Source organism: Eumetopias jubatus, unplaced genomic scaffold, assembly GCF_037043125.1.
Source record: "Eumetopias jubatus isolate StellerSeaLion01/CBP00866 unplaced genomic scaffold, mEumJub1_p1.0 scaffold_2, whole genome shotgun sequence".
NCBI lineage: Eukaryota > Metazoa > Chordata > Mammalia > Carnivora > Otariidae > Eumetopias > Eumetopias jubatus.
The window spans coordinates 58,485,768-58,495,434 of record NW_028274808.1 but is presented as its reverse complement, the minus strand read 5'-3'; the positions used below and the strand labels follow the sequence as shown (position 1 = coordinate 58,495,434).

At 40.1% G+C, this 9,667-nt stretch overlaps 1 pseudogene; it reads right to left on the bottom strand.

Moving 5' to 3' along the window:
* Window positions 1-1,669: 1,669 nt before the first annotated feature.
* Window positions 1,670-2,940, bottom strand: LOC114210099 (acyl-CoA (8-3)-desaturase pseudogene; annotated as a pseudogene).
* Between the last annotated feature and the right edge of the window lie 6,727 nt (window positions 2,941-9,667).

Sequence of the window (9,667 nt, the reverse complement as noted above, 5' to 3'; positions counted from 1 at the left end):
TTTCATTCTCTCTTAATTAAATAAGTAAAAAATCTTTTAAAAAAAAAAAGAACACTCATCTCCCTGATTTTTGCCATTCTTTCCTGAAATTAAATATAATCTCTTTTAGGGCTCTGCTTTTCTTTTTAGTTTGAAGTTCTCTCCTCCCAGTGTCCACAATGCTCAATATGCTTAGAGTAGATGTTGATGAACAGGCAAAGAAATAATCCCCTCACATGGACTCAAAGGCCGTTGGTGTGGAAGGCAAGACTCCTGGGGCACAGTCCGATGTTCACTCTCTGGAGATAGGATAAACTGTTTTTATCTTTTAGAACTCAGGAGATTAAAAATTTGTATTTCAGTATTAAACTGATAATGCTTTGTAAGAGGTTATCCTAAATTCCTACCTGGTCTCCAGCAGAGAAAGATATTTGTTCAGAGCTGAGAGAGTAAAATGCCTAACAACAGCAATGATGGTCACAGACTTCTCTGTTTGTATCTTCCTATTTCTGGTTTAGAGCTATGAAGTGATTATATGTAACCTACTGCTCCTACTCCAAAGTAATGCTGTAACCTAACTTAGAAAATTTCTTACAGCCCTTAAATTCTTTATGACTGGGATGTATTTTCTTCATGACTGGTAATTCAGTATCTTCTGACTTGGTCACGTGTCCTCACAGACTGCTATTTTATTAAACTTGGAACTATAGGTAGGGTACGAAGGGAAATTATTAGAAGCCCACTTATTTTTCTAGGGACAAGAAAAGATCAGGTTGCCCTATCTGCTCACTTGCGTGTGGAACAAGAACCGGACCCCCTGTCCTGGAAGTGTTTTGTTTGTTGGGTGGTGGTTAGAAGAGGTAAATCAAAAGCTGAAGGGATTTTTAATGGCTAACAACTCTCTACCAGCTGTTTTGGCAGGACTTAGGACTTAATACTCCCTCAGTACCCTTAATGGAGTATGAGACCCAAATCAGTGCCAGATGTCTTCAGTACCACAGTCCTGGGCTTTGCACCACCTGCTTCTGAAAGTGGAAAAATAGCTTCTTTGGGAGACAGGCAGATATAGGTCACAGCGAGCCCTAGAGTGTGGGCTGGGCTCCTAGGCACTGCATTGTGCCAAGCCTCAGAATTCTAATCTTGTTCAAAATCTTGCTCAGAATCTTGTTCAAAAGGTTCAGCTACTCTATCTCCTACCAGCTTGCGAACCTCTGAGGTTTGCAAGTGAGGGTTGAGAAGGCACTGAGAAGTGGACTAGAGAGGGGCTCATCCCTTACTCGAATGGAGTGGAATTTTAGTGCTACATCTCTTCCTGATTCTGGGCTTAGTAGATCCTCCATATTCTTCTAACAACCCCCGACACTTTCTTTGCTCACCAACCATCTGCACCTGCCAAACTAGAAAAAGGAAACAGCAAAACTCTCACATATGTCCTGCAACAGCCACTTCCTTCCTTCGGAGGGACTTGCATGTTCCACTTCCCCCTGTCCCCCCACCCCCACTTTGGAGTCTTCTATCTGTTCCTTGAAGACAAAGAGAAGGGGTTTGAGTCCGAATATTTATTTCCCCAAACCCCACCCCTTCTGAATATTGGAATTGTGGTGGCATTTTTCCCTCAAGATCCCTCTGCTTTGGCTCTAGAGGCTCCTCTTCCAGATGGGGGGATGTTGTTATTGGCAAAGATAAGCATCTAGCCAGATTCCTTCAGTGAGTAGACAGTATGGGTGAAGGCTGAGAGCAGGGGCTTGGACTAGCACTTTATGCCATGATGGCACACAGGGACTGGATCAGGGAAGCCACTTTGTGGTAACTTCATCAAGGCATTGTGGGGACAATGTGGTGCTCAATTTGGAAGTTGAGATGTCCACTAAGTTAGTCACTGAAGGCAGACATGTAGACATTGCATGTTTCTGGGAGCCAGGTGGAGCCTCAGTCATGATCATTGTACATGGGGATGTGGTTCATCTGTATCACCCACACAAACCAGTTGATTTCTAGGAACCTGACCATGAGGAAAAGGCCAGGAAGCCTTTCAGTCCCAACAACATCCCCTAAGTGAGGAAGACACTGGTGTAGAAAGGGATCATTCAAGTAAGTCCACCCAATTTTTCTGTTGGGTAACAAAATAGAAAATATGCCAATGGAAGTAGAGAGGCAACAAGGCTGGAGGCTCAGTTGGGAAGAAATATTTGTGCTGGTGGTTGTAAGGCATGTACTTTTTCTTGTGTGTCCCAAGCTCCTCAGGGAGGATCTTCCCCAAGGCAAAGCAGAAGGGGCACATGTTGATATCTGGGTCTTTGCAGAAGCAGTTGGCGTTGAGGTGCTGGAGGTGCATGTAGTCCAACCAACTGCTAGGGGTTACTTTCAGGTGGCCAATCACAAAATGGTGTAGCAGGCGGTTCCATGAAAAGGTGCCGAAGAATGACAGATGCCCAAAGTGATGCTGCAGCCAGCAGCCTGGGCCTGAACTGTGCTAAACAGTGCATACAAAGGAGAAAGGGCAGGAAGCAGGTCCCAAAGACCCAAAGAGTGAACTAGGCAGCTACATCCGGCAGCAGGATGTGGAGTAGGTATGGCAAGAGGAAGACATGATTGGCCTTCATGAGCCCCGCTGCTCCACCATGGTCTGTAGTTGCCAGAATGCATCTGTTAGCTCTTTATTCTTAGTAGGCTCAACACTGGGCTGCTCTAGAGACAGCACTCCAATCTGGGAGAGAGTTCATATACTTCCTCACAAGGACCTTGTTGATGTGTGGAAGGCTACAGAGGGATCTGTGGCATCCTGCCCTGAATTGTGGCTGATGGTGGGGGTACTCCCCAGGGTGCCTGGGGTTGAACATGCTGATTTTGTATGGATCATGAGCCATCGTGCCTGGAGTGCTGCACCACCTTGTGCCAGGTGAAGTTACATGGGGTTGGCCCCTGGGCTAGGGTCTTGGCAGCCACAGAGTTGGGGGCCATCTGCACCTGGCAGTGTTATGCTCCAACAGGGTAGGGGCTGTCAGGCATGCACTTGGGAGCCTGTAGGGTAATGCACCTGTTTTTTTTGTTTTTGTTTTCAAATCAGTAAATACCCTTGCTTATACTCACTGTCTTCCAAAGTGTTTTAAAATCACTGTCCTTTTTGTTCTCTTGCCTGTATATAGCTATCATCTATCTATCTATCTATCTATCTATCTATCTATCTATCTATCTATCTTTTATTCATTTGCTTGCTTGCCTGTATTTTTTTCCAGGAATTTGGGACAATTGCATGTGTTTCCTGCCATCTTGAATTACAGTTCAGTTGTCTTCTAAGTAAAAGTTCTCCCAAGGTGGTCAGTCTGATGGGAGACCCCTACAAAACTGGGACCCAAATTATATATATGTATATATCCTCTTTCTGAGGGTGTAAAAGAAGAAAATCCCCTCACACTCTTGAGGACTATAGGAATTTAGCCTTGTGTTTTGAGAGTGGGGAGCAGGGAGGAAATGTCACTAAGAAGTTGTAACCTTAAGCCAGCATGAATTTGGAGGCTAAATTCATGGATTTTTATTGTCTACACAAATTCAAGCCATTAATTTATTAAATTGCTTTGAATCTATGGTACACTTTGTTTTTTGGATTTAAACATCTGTAAAATCAAAATGCATCCTACTAACAATAGCATCTTCTATTCAATGAAATATTGGAGTTTAAAATTTCCTGCCAGAAGCAAAAGCAAATTCTCTCTGGACTAACACAACTTCATTCTAGTCTCAAAGAATTCCCACAAATAATTTTTCATGGAAAATGAGTAGCTCACTATAAACAATTACTAACCATATGAATAACAAAGCAAACCATGTATGAGAGCCAGCAGAAAAAAAGCAGGAACAAATTCTTTGCATTGATTAGATTCTTAGAAATTGAGTGGTTACTCAAGAAAAAAAGAAACTTTTGACAATTATGTTTAAAGAAATAACAGACAAGATTTAAAACACCTTTAGGGAACAGGGAATTATAAAAGAGCCCCTAACAGATTTTTAAAAGAACCATATACATAATCCATAAATGCTTTGAATTTCTTAATATAGTGTTCTTTGTTTTTCCTTTAATGATGTCAAAGTGATGTCATTATTGTATTAGGGTTCTCCAGAGAAATAGACTCAAGAAGTGTGTGTGTGTGTGTGTGTGTGTGTGTGTGTGTGTGTGTGTGTGTGTGTATGTGTGTATAGAGAGATTTATTTTAATGGAAGTGGCTTGTGTGATTGTGGAGACTGCCAAGTCCAAGCTTTGTAGGGTAGGCTGGCACACAGAAGACCTAGGGAGGGGCTGATGTTGTAGCTCAAGTCGAAAGGCGAACTGTGGGCTGAATTTTCTCTTCCTTGAGGGGAGTCAGTTTTTATCTCTTAAGGCCTTCAAATGATTATATGAGGCCCACCACTTTATGTAAGATAATCTGCTTTACTCAAAGTCTACTGATTCAAATGTTAATCTCATTTAAAAAATAACTTTGGGGCACCTGGGTGGCTCAGTTGGTTAAGTGTCTGTCTTCTGCTCCTCGTGCGTTGTGGTCTCAGGGTCCTGGAATCAAGCCCTGCTTTGGATCTCCCTGCTTAGTGGGGAATCTGGGGAGTCTGCTTCTCCCTCTCTTCCCCCACCCGGCTTGTGCTCTCTCTCAAATAAATAAAACCTTAAAAAAAAAAAAAAACCCTTTACAACAACATCCAGACTAGTGTCTAACCAAACATCTGGGTACCCTGGCCTATCCAAGTGACACATACAATTAACCATCACAGTTATGTTTCTCATTCTGTACAGTTTTGGCTTTCCAGAATTAGTCTTCAACTCCTGAAAATATTTGCCTCTTGAAGACAACCTTCCTAAACATTTTACTTATGCTAATTTCAGTCATGCAATCCCTTTTTGTAGAATACCGTATTGTTTCTTATTCTTGTGTGGGAAAAAGGCTATATATCTTAAAGCCATATCTTCAGTATGGTCTCTGCTCATTTTCCTAATTTTCCTATATTCTTTTCTGTCTCTGAAGTCTGAAAATAGCCTAGTGACATGTTAGGATTTCTCCATAGCACTCTTGCTTCTGTAAAATATGCATTCTAGTCTGAGCATAGTGTAGTTTGTACTCCATCTATATTACAGATAACGGCTATTGCCAAGCAGTTTTGTATGTAGTTTTTCAGTGCCATGTTGACCCTTGACCCACTAGCCCAGAAATGTCTACCTTCTTCTTTTTGAAGCTAGCACAGTACATGGAAGGTGAAATTTAGAGTCTTGTTTTGAAGATGATGATACTAGCACCATTGGTTAGAACATAAAGCCAGGGAGGTAATAAATGTGGCTTCTCCTGTGGGTGTCAGTTTCCTTCATTTGAAACTCCAGCCCTAGGGAACTCAAGCCTTTGTGCAAAAATGTGAGTTGGTGAATATTGGCTGTTAGGTAGTTTCAATACAGAAATATGGGGCAAATCACCCATTGTACTGCTGGTGTTTTAGTAGCAGCATTTTGTGTATGAATTATAGCATCTCAAAGAAATTGTTTTGATTTACTTCTGTTTCTTTGACTCCTTTTGTACTTGAAAATAGTACAAACAATGGGAAATCCCTGAGAAATTTTTTGTCATCAAGGACATTTCTACATGTTATATTCTACAGAAAGAATCTTTTTACACAACAGTCTGTATCTGCAGAGATAAAAATTCTTTCCGTAACCTTCTTCAAGTTGATACATATAGTTTATTTTCATACCTTCCCTGTCAGTAACTGTTCTAGCATCACAGTATGAGTCAAATGCATTTCCTGTAACTTTTTTTTTTCCTTAGGAACTTCTAGATGAAAGTGACAATTGGACATCTTTGATGGCTGCTAAATCTGTTTTTTTTTTTTTCTGACAAGGGGTAAATGGAATTTGTTTTTTCTTAGTTTGACAGCATTTCCTTGTCAAAGCATTTATTCTTAAATGATTCAATAATTATCTAAGAGAGTTTTAGATAATTTTTTTTTCCTGAGGAGTTTCCAAAGTTTTTAGACGCCAAAGTCACGTCACTTACCCTGGCCACATAAAGATATATGAGGTGGCTGGGAGAATGAGCAATAGACAAGATATGCTTTGTTAATACTATGTACTACATCCAATCCAGAGAAGCCATAATACCAAAGATAGACATCACCACTGCTATGACTATTGGTGGGGATGGAATGCTCTAAGGGGCACTTGTGACATTTTGGACTGGCTACTTCTTTGTTTTGCAGGGCTATCCTCTGCATTACAGGATGGTTAGCCACATTCCTGGCCTCTATCCAGTAGATTCACCCAATTGTGACAATCAGAAGGTTTCTGGACATTGATAAATGTTCCCAAGGGGTAGAGGAGACAAAAAAATGCCCGTGATTGAGAACCACTGCTCTAAGTCACTGTCATAAATCTTGGTCTTATGCAAGGCTGGGGAGAGAAGCACCAAGCTTCAGGAATTACAGTCCACACGATTTCAGTGGGTTGGGATAAGGTGGTTTCTAAAGTGTCTTTTTAGCTTGTCTTAGGATATCTTTTGGGCTAACAAACTTTTCCTGTGGTTTTCTATTTCTGGTGGAGAGAAGCAGTATTCTCTCACAACAGAAAATGAAGTAACAAAGCCTACCTTGTTTAAAGAGTTAACTCTTCATTAATGGTCAAAGAGACTGTATAGAAATGGTGTATGTAAGTCAAATGTTATGGGCACGGATTCTGGAGCTGGACAGATTAAGTTGGAAACCCAGTCCTCTAATGGCAGACTCCAGGCTGGGTGATCTTGGCAAATCACTTACCTTTCCCCATGCCTCAGTTTTCTACCAATAACAGAGGGATAATGGTAGAATCTATTTGAGGAGTTGTGAGAATTAAATGAGATAATATGTATGAAGTGCTTAGAACAGTACTTAGTTCAAAGGAATGTTGGATAAATGTCAAGGGAAACTAGTAAAATAAGGTATTTTACTAGAAAAAAATGGATACATAAGTTGATTAGGAATTCTGTATTCTGTAACCACATTAACATAGTTAAGCCATGTCTGTTTCACAAGTTCTTTGATAATTATTGATTTAATATTACCATTACTACAAAGAGCATTACAAATGAAGTCTGGTATATAGTGAAGTCTTGACCATGAAAACATGAAAAACTAATTATTTACAGTTTCCTGATAAAAAAAAAAATGTGGCCCATAGGTAGATGTTAGTCCTATCCTCAAACGTTATTAGAGAGGGGTTTGATGGAAACTTTGCCTTCACTTGCCTCAATCATCAATCCTATACCCCAACTTAGCCTAATTTCAGATATGACAAATATTTCCTGGGCCCCTTTAATTTAGTTAATTAGAAGTGTCTGGCCAGGACATCTAAGCCAAAAGATGCTGAGCATACACATCTGAAAGCTAGAGGTCCGTACCAGGACTGGTGTTCCAGAGTGAGGACCAAAGCAGGAAGAAACAAAAAGATTTAACCAATAGTCACTCAAATCCTCTGAGTCTGCTTCTCTTGTCTTCATGCTGTGCTAGGAACACATAGAGAAATTTAGCTATAATCTTAAGTACTGTCTAACTGCAGCCGTATATTTTTGTGGTTTAGATGAAAAAATAAAAAAGTAGGCAGCAGATTTTTATTGTGAGCACGGGTAACTTGGGATTTATAGAAATGTCACCTGGACCTGGATTCCTATTATAAATATGAGTTCACGCTGAGTTCCATTCCTTGTTGTCTTAAAGAGGTTATAAAAAGCCCATGTTAAACCAGATATACAGCAAACATTATATGCATATTATTATTATTATTATTTTTATGGCAATAGTAAGAAACTTCATTTTAAGATTCTGGTTGTAGAATGCGATTTTAAAGCATAAAGCAAATATAACTTGTCTAAAGAAATTTAAGACTTAGGGATATAATTGAAGGAAGTCAGTGTGTGGTGTGTACTGGGCCAAGTTTAAGTGGAAAACAAAGGCATCAAAGTCTCTGCAAGGACCTGTTTTGAGTCCCTCCTCTTATGGTAGGAATCACAGAGGAGTGGGACTCACTTGGGCACCTTTTTTAAAGGAGCTTTGCTTATCTGCTCTGGAGGTAACTGTTGGGTTGGTTTTCTGATTCAGTTACTCTTCAAAAACTATTTCAAAGGAGAGTTGACATTTATAAATACATCTATAAAGTGTTAAACTCATATTAGCATAAAGTGTTGTGGGTAGTCTAGTTTATTAAATAATTAGCTACATACACATTTGCCATGAAGTACTTCACACACTTAATTGGGCAAGAAAAAAGGACATCCATATATATTTATTTTTCTGTAAATATAACTAAGTAGCCAAGCCCCCCCTTCCTGCCACCTTCAAACTAGTGAGAAATTGATGTGAATCATTTTTTGTGCATGTTCTCTTTCTTATAGCAGTTGTGTATATATCCACAAAGTTACAGGTTTATAGGAAAATGGGAGAAGGCCTCTAATTTTCACTCCCTCATGACTGTAAAAATCCATAAAGTGGACAGTTTCACTCTAGCCATGCCTGGAAGGGCATGGGGGCCTCACTGAGCCTGGGGCTCTGGTGTGCAGAGTCCAGCATCAGAATTGGGTATTATTTACACTTCTGTGTCCTACATTTCTCTATTAAGATGTTGATCCTGACGGAAGAAAGTTTTAATCCTCTCTGTATGCAATACCCTGCTACTCGTTACTCTAAAGATTTTATCCACCACATTTTATAGCTTTAACTACCTGTGTTCCTAATTTGTTACTAAAGGTTTGCTCTCCTTCAGGGCAGCCTCTGAAAATGCCAGTCCACTGCCAGTTACCAGATATGGCTCTGCTCCGTTTTCAAAATCCTCTCTTAGCTTTGTGTTCCTTTTCCTTTGCACTGGCAGTAAGAAGTTGTTTTGGATAACCTTGGCTTTTTGGCAGAAAAAAAACAGCTTCCAGACTGAGTAAGACCTGAAAAAAATCTACCCTCTGTGCAGAAGTCATTTCTTTCTGATGCTTCCATCGCCAGGCCATCCAGAACCCCCGTGGCTGCCAGAACCCAGAGGTTAAGGGCTCCGTGTGTTCTCTGGATGATATGCAAGTGAACAGGATAAAGCTGAATGAAGAAAATCCAGGCTTTGATCTCTCATTTAGCAATGAGACTTGAATGACAGATGTCCACATTTTCTAAGGTTTCTTTTTGCAGTATTTTATTCTTTCTCCTCTGAACTTTTCCCCCCTACTTTTAAATTGCTCATACATTTTCCCAAGGGGACGGCCTTGTCTATTTCCTTCACCCAAAGAGTATGAAGAAGTTGTGTCTGTTTGATCTCTTGTATGACTGCATTGCAATGAATGTTGAAACAGACTGCTGTTCAAATCTTAATACACACCCCTTGCAGTGGAATGGGAGAGCTCACGAGTTAAAGGAATGATGAGAACTGATTGAATTAACAAGTGTCACACCAGCACTAGCAGCAGCAAGGCTAGGACATTTAGTTTGCAATGTGCTCATCTTTGTGTTAGAATAACTCTATTTAAACTCACGTATTTATTTATTATCATTATGCTGATAACTGTTAGTAATTAAAGAAGATACTTTACTTCTTGCTATATTATCATAAGTAATCCCTGAAATAAGCTGATGTCAGAGGTCTACTGAAACACATCTGTTTGGGTCTTCCTGTTTTAAAATAAAAGGTGAAAAAATTTTTACTGGTCATGGT